Source organism: Melanaphis sacchari, unplaced genomic scaffold (genome assembly GCF_002803265.2).
Source record: "Melanaphis sacchari strain LSU unplaced genomic scaffold, SCAv2.0 Contig42_pilon_pilon, whole genome shotgun sequence".
NCBI classification, from domain to species: Eukaryota; Metazoa; Arthropoda; class Insecta; order Hemiptera; family Aphididae; genus Melanaphis; species Melanaphis sacchari.
This window is the reverse complement of record NW_020271275.1, coordinates 2,287,998-2,299,503: the sequence shown is the minus strand read 5'-3', so window position 1 is coordinate 2,299,503 and position 11,506 is coordinate 2,287,998.

Genomic DNA, 11,506 nt, shown 5'->3' with positions numbered 1-11,506 from the left:
ACATATATTCTATTAACATTTTTTTTTTTTCAGAATCATTATTCGGGTAGAAATAAACCAATTCAAACTGAGCAATACTAGAAAATCCATTTTCGTTCATTCCTATATTTCGACTTCAGACATATTATATAATAGATATTCGAGGTGTTTTTAAGTCTTATTCCATTCTATTACAAGTTTTGTCAATATATCTCGCGTTTTTAATTAAAATTTATTGTGTAACTGCATGAGTTATAAGTTTTAACATTTATTGTCCAGGTATATATAGGTTAGGTTAATATATAAATCCTATAAAATATTCAAATTATTAATATTTAATGAAAATTGAAAATTGAAAAACCATGTATTATATTGATATATTAATAAATAAAATGCCAATTCAGAACTTATAGATAAGTATCTATTTACTTAAACACAACCAATAATATAAATGTTTTATAAATAATGTGAATTAAAGTTTAAATAGAGATGCGAGTATAAAATATTAAACAGTTTAATGCAATTAATAAAACACATACATTACAATACCGTCTATTATTATAGGGAATTTTTATTTACTTTTAATCTAAACTATAACTTATCTTAAAAAAAAATATTAAAATACTATCTCCATCGTTAATTAATATAAATAAAATCATAGCGTACTTCAATAATTGAATAATAAATAATTTAACTGTTAAAAATAATACATATACTTGAATCTATTAAGAATATTTAAAATATTTATAATTCATATGAATAAGTACAAGAAATTATAGTGAAATCTAAATTACAGTTGAAATGTACACACCAACGTAGGGTATTATAATATTTGTGACAAATGAAATAAAGTAGACAGTGTTATACTGTCATAAAGTTATATACTATATAAATAATAATATTTTAAAATATGAACATGATTAAATGTTAAGTAGGTGTGTGCAATAAAACATTTTGTTAATATAATTTTATTTTAATAAACTAATGAAGAGTAATATTTCAGTTAAGTTATTGAAAATAAAATTTAAATATAATGATATTCACAGTAATATAAATAAAAACATGCATATTGTAATAAACTGCATGTAAATATTTTCATCGAGTCAATCGAAATTTTTTGTTGAGTACGAGTGAAGTATAACAACAAATTGTTTGCACATTTCATTATAGAATCGAATTTCATTTGAACGGTTTAAATAATTATAGTTTTACGTACCTATGCTATTACAACGGGGATCATTATATATTTCGAAAAAGTTTTATCATATCGTATTAGTAGTTAGTACTTACATTAATTACTATATTGTAACTATGGGTCAACTTTTTAGAAGAGATGATAGAGAATTTTAAAATAAATGGATTTATGCACAAAAAATCCTTCAATCACACTGTCGGTCATAACATAATCTCCTATTGTCACTAGTTGTCAAATAATTTACAAGTGTATATTGCGTTCATATGTGTCCGTCCACCTGTTAGTTAAATGATTCGACTATAACAAAACAATAAGTTACTATTATTATATGTTAATTTCTGTTAGGTATATATATATTTTATAAAGAGAGATTCGATTTAGTACGATTGTTTAATAATTGCACAGATGTATAACGTCAGACCTCAGGGTGTGTGGATAATCTATAGTGGTATAGTAGTGCAGTAGAATATAATGCATTATGAAAATCGTATTCAACTTTAACATTTTTTTTTCACAACATACTCAACCACCGGTTTTTAAAATTATTTACAAGCAAATATTGTGTGTTAGAAATCCATACGTTATTTTTAGATTTTAGTTTTTAATTTATTTTTATTTCGTCTGTTTTATGGCTTTTAGAAGTATTCTAAAATGTTCACGCATGCATATTTATACATAGATTGAAATTGTGTATCTAGGTTTTTTGTTGTTTTTTAATAGTAACTTAATATATTTGTTAAGTACTTATCTTTATTTTTATAGAATTATCTTTAATAATATAAGGAAATTGCATTTCAACTATAATTAAAAATTAATAATCCTAATGAATTGAAATTATATACTTAATCAACTACTATAAACAAAAACTAATTTCAATGCTGACAATTTACAATCATCATAATAACACATAACCTTAAATTTGTATTTACTGTTCAAAATCTGTATGATGACTTAAGTAAGTAATAATGATATACCAGACATATGTACGTTTATAGATGAATAAAGATACTATATATTTTTATTTTTATTTTTATGTTTTTATTTTTATTTTTTATCACATTTTTGATGAGAAAAGCAAAGCGAACATATATGGTGGTGTTATTAATAATAATAGATGTGACTTGCTAAGCTCATATAAGACTGTTTTTCAGTTCAATGCATGTACATTGTTTATTTATTGATGTACTCTGCTATTGTAAACAAAAATTTATTCTAATACTAACATTTTATGATCGTCGTAATTTATAATCTAGTTTTTTTTTTTTTTGGAATTTGGATATTATCTTTAAATTTAGATTTTTATTTTGCATCATACCTGTTGATGAGAGTATTTTGTACTTACATTAAGCTTAATTATATTAATTTATATAGATTCATGTAGCAGTTTTCTACAAGTATTTCAAAATACATTCAAGTTAAATATGTACTTTGTATCTTTATTATACTTGATCATTTGACCTGAAAATAATTGAGAACATTAAACAATAATCTTATCTTAAAACAACACAATTATTATAAACGAGTTATTCAAGTAACTATTAATTGCCCATAATTTTAAATGAGTAATAAATATAACGTATAAAAAAAAAAAAAAAATAATAATAATAATATTCATGTGTACCTATTGAATTTTATTAAGTATAAGCACTAATCAGTGCTTGTTATTTAGGTATATTTATAGTGTTTATTTTTTAATTAAAAATTGTATTATTTATATTTGAATATTGTTATAGATTAATGAGGTATCTATTTATTTGTTTTTAAAGTAAAATATAATTTGTAATAATCTTAAGCACTTTATTTTTACTTATTGCTAATATTTTCATGTTTAAAATTATTTTATCATTAATAACTATAAATACAACTATTTACAATCAATGGTAATTGGTTTTAAATTGGTATGGTGATAAAAAAAAAAAAAAAAAAAAATTGTCTAAATAAATTGTACAATTATTTATAACATATATACACTTTTGATGTATTAGGTAACTCTGTATGTACAAAATAATAATACTAATCAAGCAATCATTTATAATTAATGATAACAATAATAATAATATTAATCAATTTGCAATAAGATTTTTTTACAAATCTCGGAATCTCAATAATATATATTGCCACCAGATTTATTTTTACTATAACTATCAACCTATTAGTAATAGATAATTATTAAATAATATTAACGGTTTTTAGCCTAGCTATCTATAATTATATTTTTGATTCAAGTTCAAAATTACTTATATAATAATTATCATACTTTTATTTTTAGATAATAATTAAATTGTATGTACTAAGTATATTTTAAAGCCACCAACCAAGAGTCTCTTTATTCTTGCTCCTAGAACTCTACGAATAGGATGACCTTCGCGGAAGATCCTACATGAGATTAGAGAATGTTGGACGGAGTTCTGTCGATTCATAAAAATTGGATGTTAGTATGAGGCTTTGAGAATACTGAGTAGTAGACTCGACGGAGTCCGTACAACTCCAAGTCAAATCGACATCTACAGTAAGCTTATCCCATCTACTACTCTATACTATTGAATATAATATAAAGTATTATTATTGATGTTATATTGTATGTACATTTTTTAGTGCAATAAATGATGGCGCTGAAGTGGAAGTAATACTAACGCAGTTCCTACCTCAGTTATGATGTCACAAGTAAAAAATAAAAAAGTACTTTATGTCTTTATCTTAAAGTGGAAGAAGTAGGTATTCCAAACGTTTAAAGTTATTCAAACCATACTTTTATATTTTTTGGATTGAAATTATGCATCTACCACTATTATACTAATATAGGTGCTCTGAAAATCCATAAATTCATAATTTTTTTTGATGTGCTTGACTCAATTAAAAAAAAAAAAAGAAGATTTTTATATGAATATAAAGATAACACTGATAGCAACACATATTTTACTATATTCAGAAATTATTCTGTTTACTTATTTTAAGTATAAAATTTCCCTTGTGTTGAGAAATATTTTTACATATAAATTGATTACTGGTATATTTTTTTTTATTTAATCTAGTTTAAAATGCTTCACAGAATAAATTATTAAATAATACTAATGCTTAAAAAACTACCTATATATACAGGTAATTTTAATATAGAAAAATATTAAGTTAAATGTTAAATACAAAAAATATATATTGGTGTTTACAGTATTTACAATAAAAAATGTATTTAAATGTATGAAATTGTTTTAATGATAAAGCAATGTGATTGTATCAATATGTTGCTGTAACAATCAATCTTAAAAAAATGTTTTCTAAGAAATTTAACATAGAAACTGATTTTTATTATGGTGTTAAATGTTTATTATACTATATATATAATTACTGTATATTTTACTTTTATAATTTGAATAGTGTTATGTATATATTTTTAGTCTAAAAAATTTCAAGGATTACTTTATAGTAATGTAATATCTAACTTTAGATTTATACTATATCTTCTGCTTTAACCCAAAACTTAAAAATTATCGTTAAATCCTCGTAAAATTATTCTCAGCGCTTATATTAAATTAAAATATAATTTTTTTATTTTAATTCTATTTTAAATAATTCATATTTTGATAATATAAAGTTTACCGTATAATTATATCGTGAAATAATTATGAAAGAATAAGAGGAAATGATCATGAAAGTTTTTAGTTAGAATTTTAGAAATTTATTTGTTATGTATATAATTAGTTGATAGTTCTCACATAATAGGAAATTATTTATGGTTTACAGAATACAATCGACAAAGCTGTAGAGAAATATACATTTAACCATTTTTAAATATTTTTCACGTTATTCATATAATAGAAAATTAAAATAATTTAAAAGAATTCTGTGAAAACAAATATTTCAAGTAGGTAGGTGTTATAAAAACGAAATTATTGAATAATAGACTAAACAATCGATTAATTGAACGTGACTATATTATAATTATAAACACACATAAAATCTGTAAACCAATATAGTATAATAAATTAATGTGTGACAAATTTTTCCATCCATTACCTTGTATGCACTGCGAAGCCTTTGAAACCCTACCAAGTACTGCAGACTTTGAAATAGTTGCAAGTAATGTAAATTCAATATAAACGGTTTTAATATTAATGGAATTATTCGTTTGGTAAATAATTAATTATGAATCGTATTTCTTTTGAAAATTTTGAATAATTTATACATGTGTATATATATAAACCTACTATGTAGAAATAAAGTTCATAGGTATTATTAAAAATTTAACGTTCTAAGCCATGCACTTCTGAGTAAATACGATGGTAGTAAAATTATTTTAACCTAACTTGCGGTTGCAGGAAAAAAGATGACAGGATTTTGTGTATCACGCTATATATACTACCTATATGTACTTACAACAATTAATATATCTCATATTACCTATAACATGACCTCGTTCTGTAAATATCACGTGAAAAAAATTTAAACGCTCTTAAAATTGTTAACAACACTGAAAAATATTATATGATATATTTTATTATTATATATAATTAAAAAAATATAATTTTCCAGATTTAAATAGTCAGAAATATCCATACATTATATTCTCCTCTTGCTCACCATATAAATATAAATCACGACTAAATCTCATTCTTCTTCAGAGAAAAAAAGACTATACATTTCCCATAACTGCATAGTATTTACGTAGAGCAGCGTTTTTTAATATCTAATTCTATAAAATGATTTGAGAACAAAATCAAAGATAAATGAGTGAAAATTAGTTAATTATTATTAAGGCATTGTGAGTTTTTAAATTTAAAAAAATAGATTCCATATTCAATAATTTTGAATTCAAATTTATTTGATATGATTTTATTATAACCAACACTTTGAATTTCTAAAAAGGCATCTAACATTAAATTAATTATATAGGCTTTTAGCTAATATATTTACTCCGTGTTAGTATTTTAGATATAGATACCTTGCATATTATTAATGATTCCAGTATAAGATCCTTTGAATTCGAATATTAAATAGATTAACTTAAAAAAAAAAAAAAATCACAAAGAGATTAGCAATCAATTCAATCACCTTCTAAACAATCTTGCCTTGAGACAAAATCCTTACAGCCCACCTGAACACATGAAAAGAAACTGGTATTGAAACCTTGTCCTCTCCTGCCTTGAATCCGTGAGCACCAAAACTGTAGTTCATTAATTAGTGGCATTTTCGTCTCCTCGCTTTTTTACGGAACAGTAGAAGTTAAATTATTTAGGAGAAAAAACTATAATATAATAAGAAAAAAATTAACATAAAATATACTTTATTTAACAATACGTTTATAATTTTGGACGTGATAACTCCATCGGGATTTTTTCATTTTATCAGTAAAATACGTTATCATCCGATTAATAAATAAAATATTATAATATACACTGTTCGATTTTATTTATAACAAACATATAATATTATTGCGACAATTAGTATTATATTTTGTTCGCGTGCTTATACTGATATATTATTCATTGATCATTGACAGTTATCTACGAATAACGATTAGATTAGGATAGGTTTACAACAACAAAAGATCAACAATAATAATAAAGATAGTCCTTCTTTTAAGCTTACCGACGGAATAGCAAACGGTCATTTTATTTTATAATTTATATTTCAATGTATTTTGATGTGACCTTATTTTTCAAAGTACATTAAATTCTGATCTGTAAAAGTATAAAAATATAAACAAAACACAATATTGTTATAGTTTATTTTTTCTTTAATCCAAGCATTGGTGCATATATAGATATGCGCAGTGCATATCGCATAAACTCAACTTTAATCTTTTCGACATTATTTAACGATTAATACATTGTCGATATATTTTTTTCTAACATACTAAAGTTAATTCTTTTACGTTTAATTATACCTATTTTATTTTTTGTTTATTAATCTAAAAAGCAAGGTAACGTGGTCGTATTTGATTGGATACCTGTAAAGTGTAAAATAATAATTATGATAACAATAGTATTAGTTATTTAATAAATTCTCCAGAAGGCCATGAATTAAATTAATATTATAAAATTAATATAGACCCTAGAATTCGAAGAGTGTGTCCATGGGGTTTCTCTTAAAGGGTGTTAATTGTAGCCATCGATTGCATTAAACAAAATGTAAAAATGTATAAATCTACCCAATTTGTAAACGTAAGTGACTCTCCCCTGCTTGTTATTTGTTACTCGTTTGTTTTATTACAAATTATTATTTATTTAAAAATTAAAACATCGTCAAATTATTGTTCATTTGAATTTTAATCATTACGATGATTACGTTTTGTCAATAAATTATTCAATTAGTATTGTGCGAGTAATTCGCATAAAATCTTGAGATTACTATTGATCGGGTTGGAATAACATCTTGACGTGTTTTATATATTAGGTAAATTACATAAATTAACATGCAAGAACAATACAAAAATAATTACAAATACAAATTTTTGGTTTAATTGCTTTAATTAGATATTTTATACAGACGCGTGACACAAAGTAGGCACAACTATTGATGATCGTTTTAAATGCCATTTAATTTAAACATTGTAAATGCTGTTGAAACGTATACTACACCCATAAACTAACTTATAGTTATTGAGTATTATAATGTGCAATAGAAATAAAATATAGACTAAATATTTGTTTATAATCTTACTAGACGTTTAGGCTCACATAAAGTATATTTATGCAGATTATATAATAATTAATTAGTAATAAAATTCAAATCGTTTTTGCTTCTTATTAATTATAATTATTATTGTTATTATTCCCGAAGTCTTATGATAATTATTGCGGTCAATATTATATTGTTTCAAACGTATATTAATATAATAATTATGAAACGATAAAGTGTATAATATAATATGTGTAAGTTTATTATCGATAAAATTCCAATTATTTATGTACAATACGGGAATAAAATACATTTAATAAAAAACAAATTTTCATTTATGATGATGTTTATGATAGATAAACAGTTAGGTATAGGCATAATATACATATATATAACTTTATAATATACTCATAAATATTAATCTATATTGTATACAGAAATATGAAGTAAAAATAAATAATATAAAAGATAATGATCAATTAGGTGTTATAAATATTTTTTATAAACTCATCTTGATAGTTAACTAATATTATATATATATATATATGTGTGTGTGTGTGTGTGTGTGTGTGTGTGTGTGTGTGTGTGTGTGTGTGTGTGTGAGCACATATTTATATCAATGTATGTATTTTTTAATTTCATGTTTCTAATTTTATGCAATATAATTTAAACTTTTGTTTCACCACTTCATCACCGTTAATTTTTTACTTCTAAATCATAAAAATAACTAATGTGTGCATTAGGTAAAAGACATATCATTGCATGTGTATATTTTATGCATTATTAAATATTAACTGCATTACACTTTTTACTATATATATATATGTATAATGATTCATCGGACTTGGTTACCCCACATTAATAATGTATAATATTATTTTATTTTTAAATATATTCGCATAAGAATCATAATATTATCAAATACTTATATATTTTATAATATTTAAAAGCCTCTTACACTTCTTACAGTGATACAAACATTTTTTTTTTTTTATGAGAACCACCATTTATTATTAAACATGAATATACATATTAATTACAATATAAATAATTTAATAATATAATGTATATCTGAATAATATAATAAATGTGGTGGCCGTTGAGTATGTTTATATTTTAAGTTATAACGGTTTGTAGTATCAAGAAAAATCCTGGTTCAGGGCTCCTCCCAATCCTGAAAAGTTTTCGGCAAAAATTTTTTTTTAACGGAATCGTATAACTTAAATTTTTTAACTAGTAAATAAAAAACTCTAGTTTTTGAATGTACATAATGACTAATCTAACTTTTTATTAATTAAAAAAAAAAATATTTTTTATTAGTATTATCTATTTTTATTATATATGCATAATTTTATTAAATTATGTAATAATTCAAGTGAGACTGAAAATAAATTATTTTATAAAAGTAAAATATTAACACACATATAATGTATTATTGTATATAATTATAAAATATCTTACATATTTTATACTTTAATCAATAAGTTGTAAAGTGTGTCTTACTCATTGTTTAGTATTTACTATTTTTCGATTTAAGTATTTAGCTAGTTAATGTTTAGAAAAAATGATAATTTATTTAACAAGGTATTTTTCAACATGATAAAAATACTTGAAAAAATATATACTTAATACAAATAATTAGAGCCTAGAACTTGAAGAATTTTAATTTTTTTCTTTTGCTCTAATAAATCTAATACGTTGAAGATAATCAAAATGTTATACAAAAATTTAATTAATAGAATTTTGTAATTTATGGTCATTTTTTTTTTTTTTATATGTATTTACTTACAATACATTTATTTTTACTTTCCAAGGAAATATGTTGTTACATTTTTACTATATTAAAAAAATTCAGACCGAAAAATTTATTATTTAAAGTAATGCAAAGTAGTCGCCTTTATATAAAAATCAAAATGATAAAAAAGTTATTGAATAATCATGTTTTTGTAATTTTACAACAGTTTTTCGTTTTTTTTAGTATAAAATGATGAATAGTTGTTACAATTTATAATGCCATCAAATGACTAAAATTCAAAAATCAAATACTTCTTAAAAGGAATAAGAGTGTTTGTGGTTTAATCTTTTTCAACTAATAGGACTATCTTATTTTGAATTATATATGTTCTTTGTGAATTATTCCTAAAGAACGATTACGTTAATAAATATAATGAAAAGACTAAAAACAAATTAAAAGATATATAGAGATTATAAAAATTTGGATATCAATTATCGAATTTATGCTGACGTGAAAGAGTATTACACTAGTACTGTACCTGCAAATATGTTATTACTTATTATATTATAAACATTAGAATTTGATGGTCCTGAATAAGTATTTTTTATAAAAATTATCAAGCTTTTTGAGTTATTAAAAACGGAATATAACACGACAACGTATTGTTTTTATTATGTGACACTGCACCATGGCGAAAGCATGGAAATGTATAAAAAATATTTTGTTCAAAAATGGAACACGTTAGATGTGTAGCACTAGCACACTAAATTGAGTGAAAAAAACAAATAGGAAACATTTCCCAAGAGTTACTCAACCTAAATTTCAATCAGAAAATATAATTTTTAACGAAATATTCAATAGTAAAGATTTTTAAAGAAATTGCACCTAGTCCGTACAACCACAACCAGTGTTTTCTCGATGAATTAATGGCTAAGCAAATATAAAAAATAACTCCATCTACAATTGAACAATAATGACTTAACATTAATTGAAAAATTATTCGATTTACTGTCTGATTAGGAATTGGAATTAAATTAAGTTTACATTTCATGAAATAATAGAATTTTACTAGATTTAACAGCTAAATAATTCTCAAGTAGTTTTTTAAAATTAATTTGGCTGATTCTATGGAAACCCATAGAGGTACGGAAACTAAATTTGATTGTTGATCTGTCCCTTAATCATTTACGCAAATAGAAACTATTAAGTAAATGTTTTTTTTTTTTTTTTTAATTTCCTACTTATTAATAGTGATATTTTAGTACAATCCAGCTAATATTATAAACTAGTTGAAATAAAATGACTTTTCCATGCTTATTCCAGTAGACACGTGTAATGGTGTAATGTTTTATAATGTGTATACAACAGAGCACACTCTGTACACACACACAGTATAAGTAGAGTATAAATATTCAAACATTGAATTCGCTGAACCTCGTTTTTAAGCCAAATCAACCAAATTCCGTGAACATAATATTATGTATACGAAGGTGCACTTTTGTCACTATATACTTTAAGTAATGCTTTTCGGTACATATATTATACGTTTATATTGTAAAATATACCGCTTTGAACTTGAAACGGTTGAATAGCGATGGGCACTATACATGACATGATGCTAAAAATATATTTGCCGTTTTTTGGCACACCTCTGCCAAATTGCCAGTGTAAATCAAGCCACAAGGGTAAATATAGGTGCCGATAATACGTACTTAATATAATATGTTGCCATCGATTTAATGGTCTACATATACATTTTTAGGGCACCTGTCAAACACTAACGCATATCTATGACAATCGATTATGTATAGGTGTTCGAATATTTGACACACATCGTATATATAATATTAAATAACACGTTAAAATATAACATATTATTATAAATGCAATTTAATTTAGACGTTCGATATCTTTCATTTATAGCCCAGTCCATTCAGAGTTAATATTTTCAAACAGGAGGAAGAGTTGCAGTTTTTATTTAA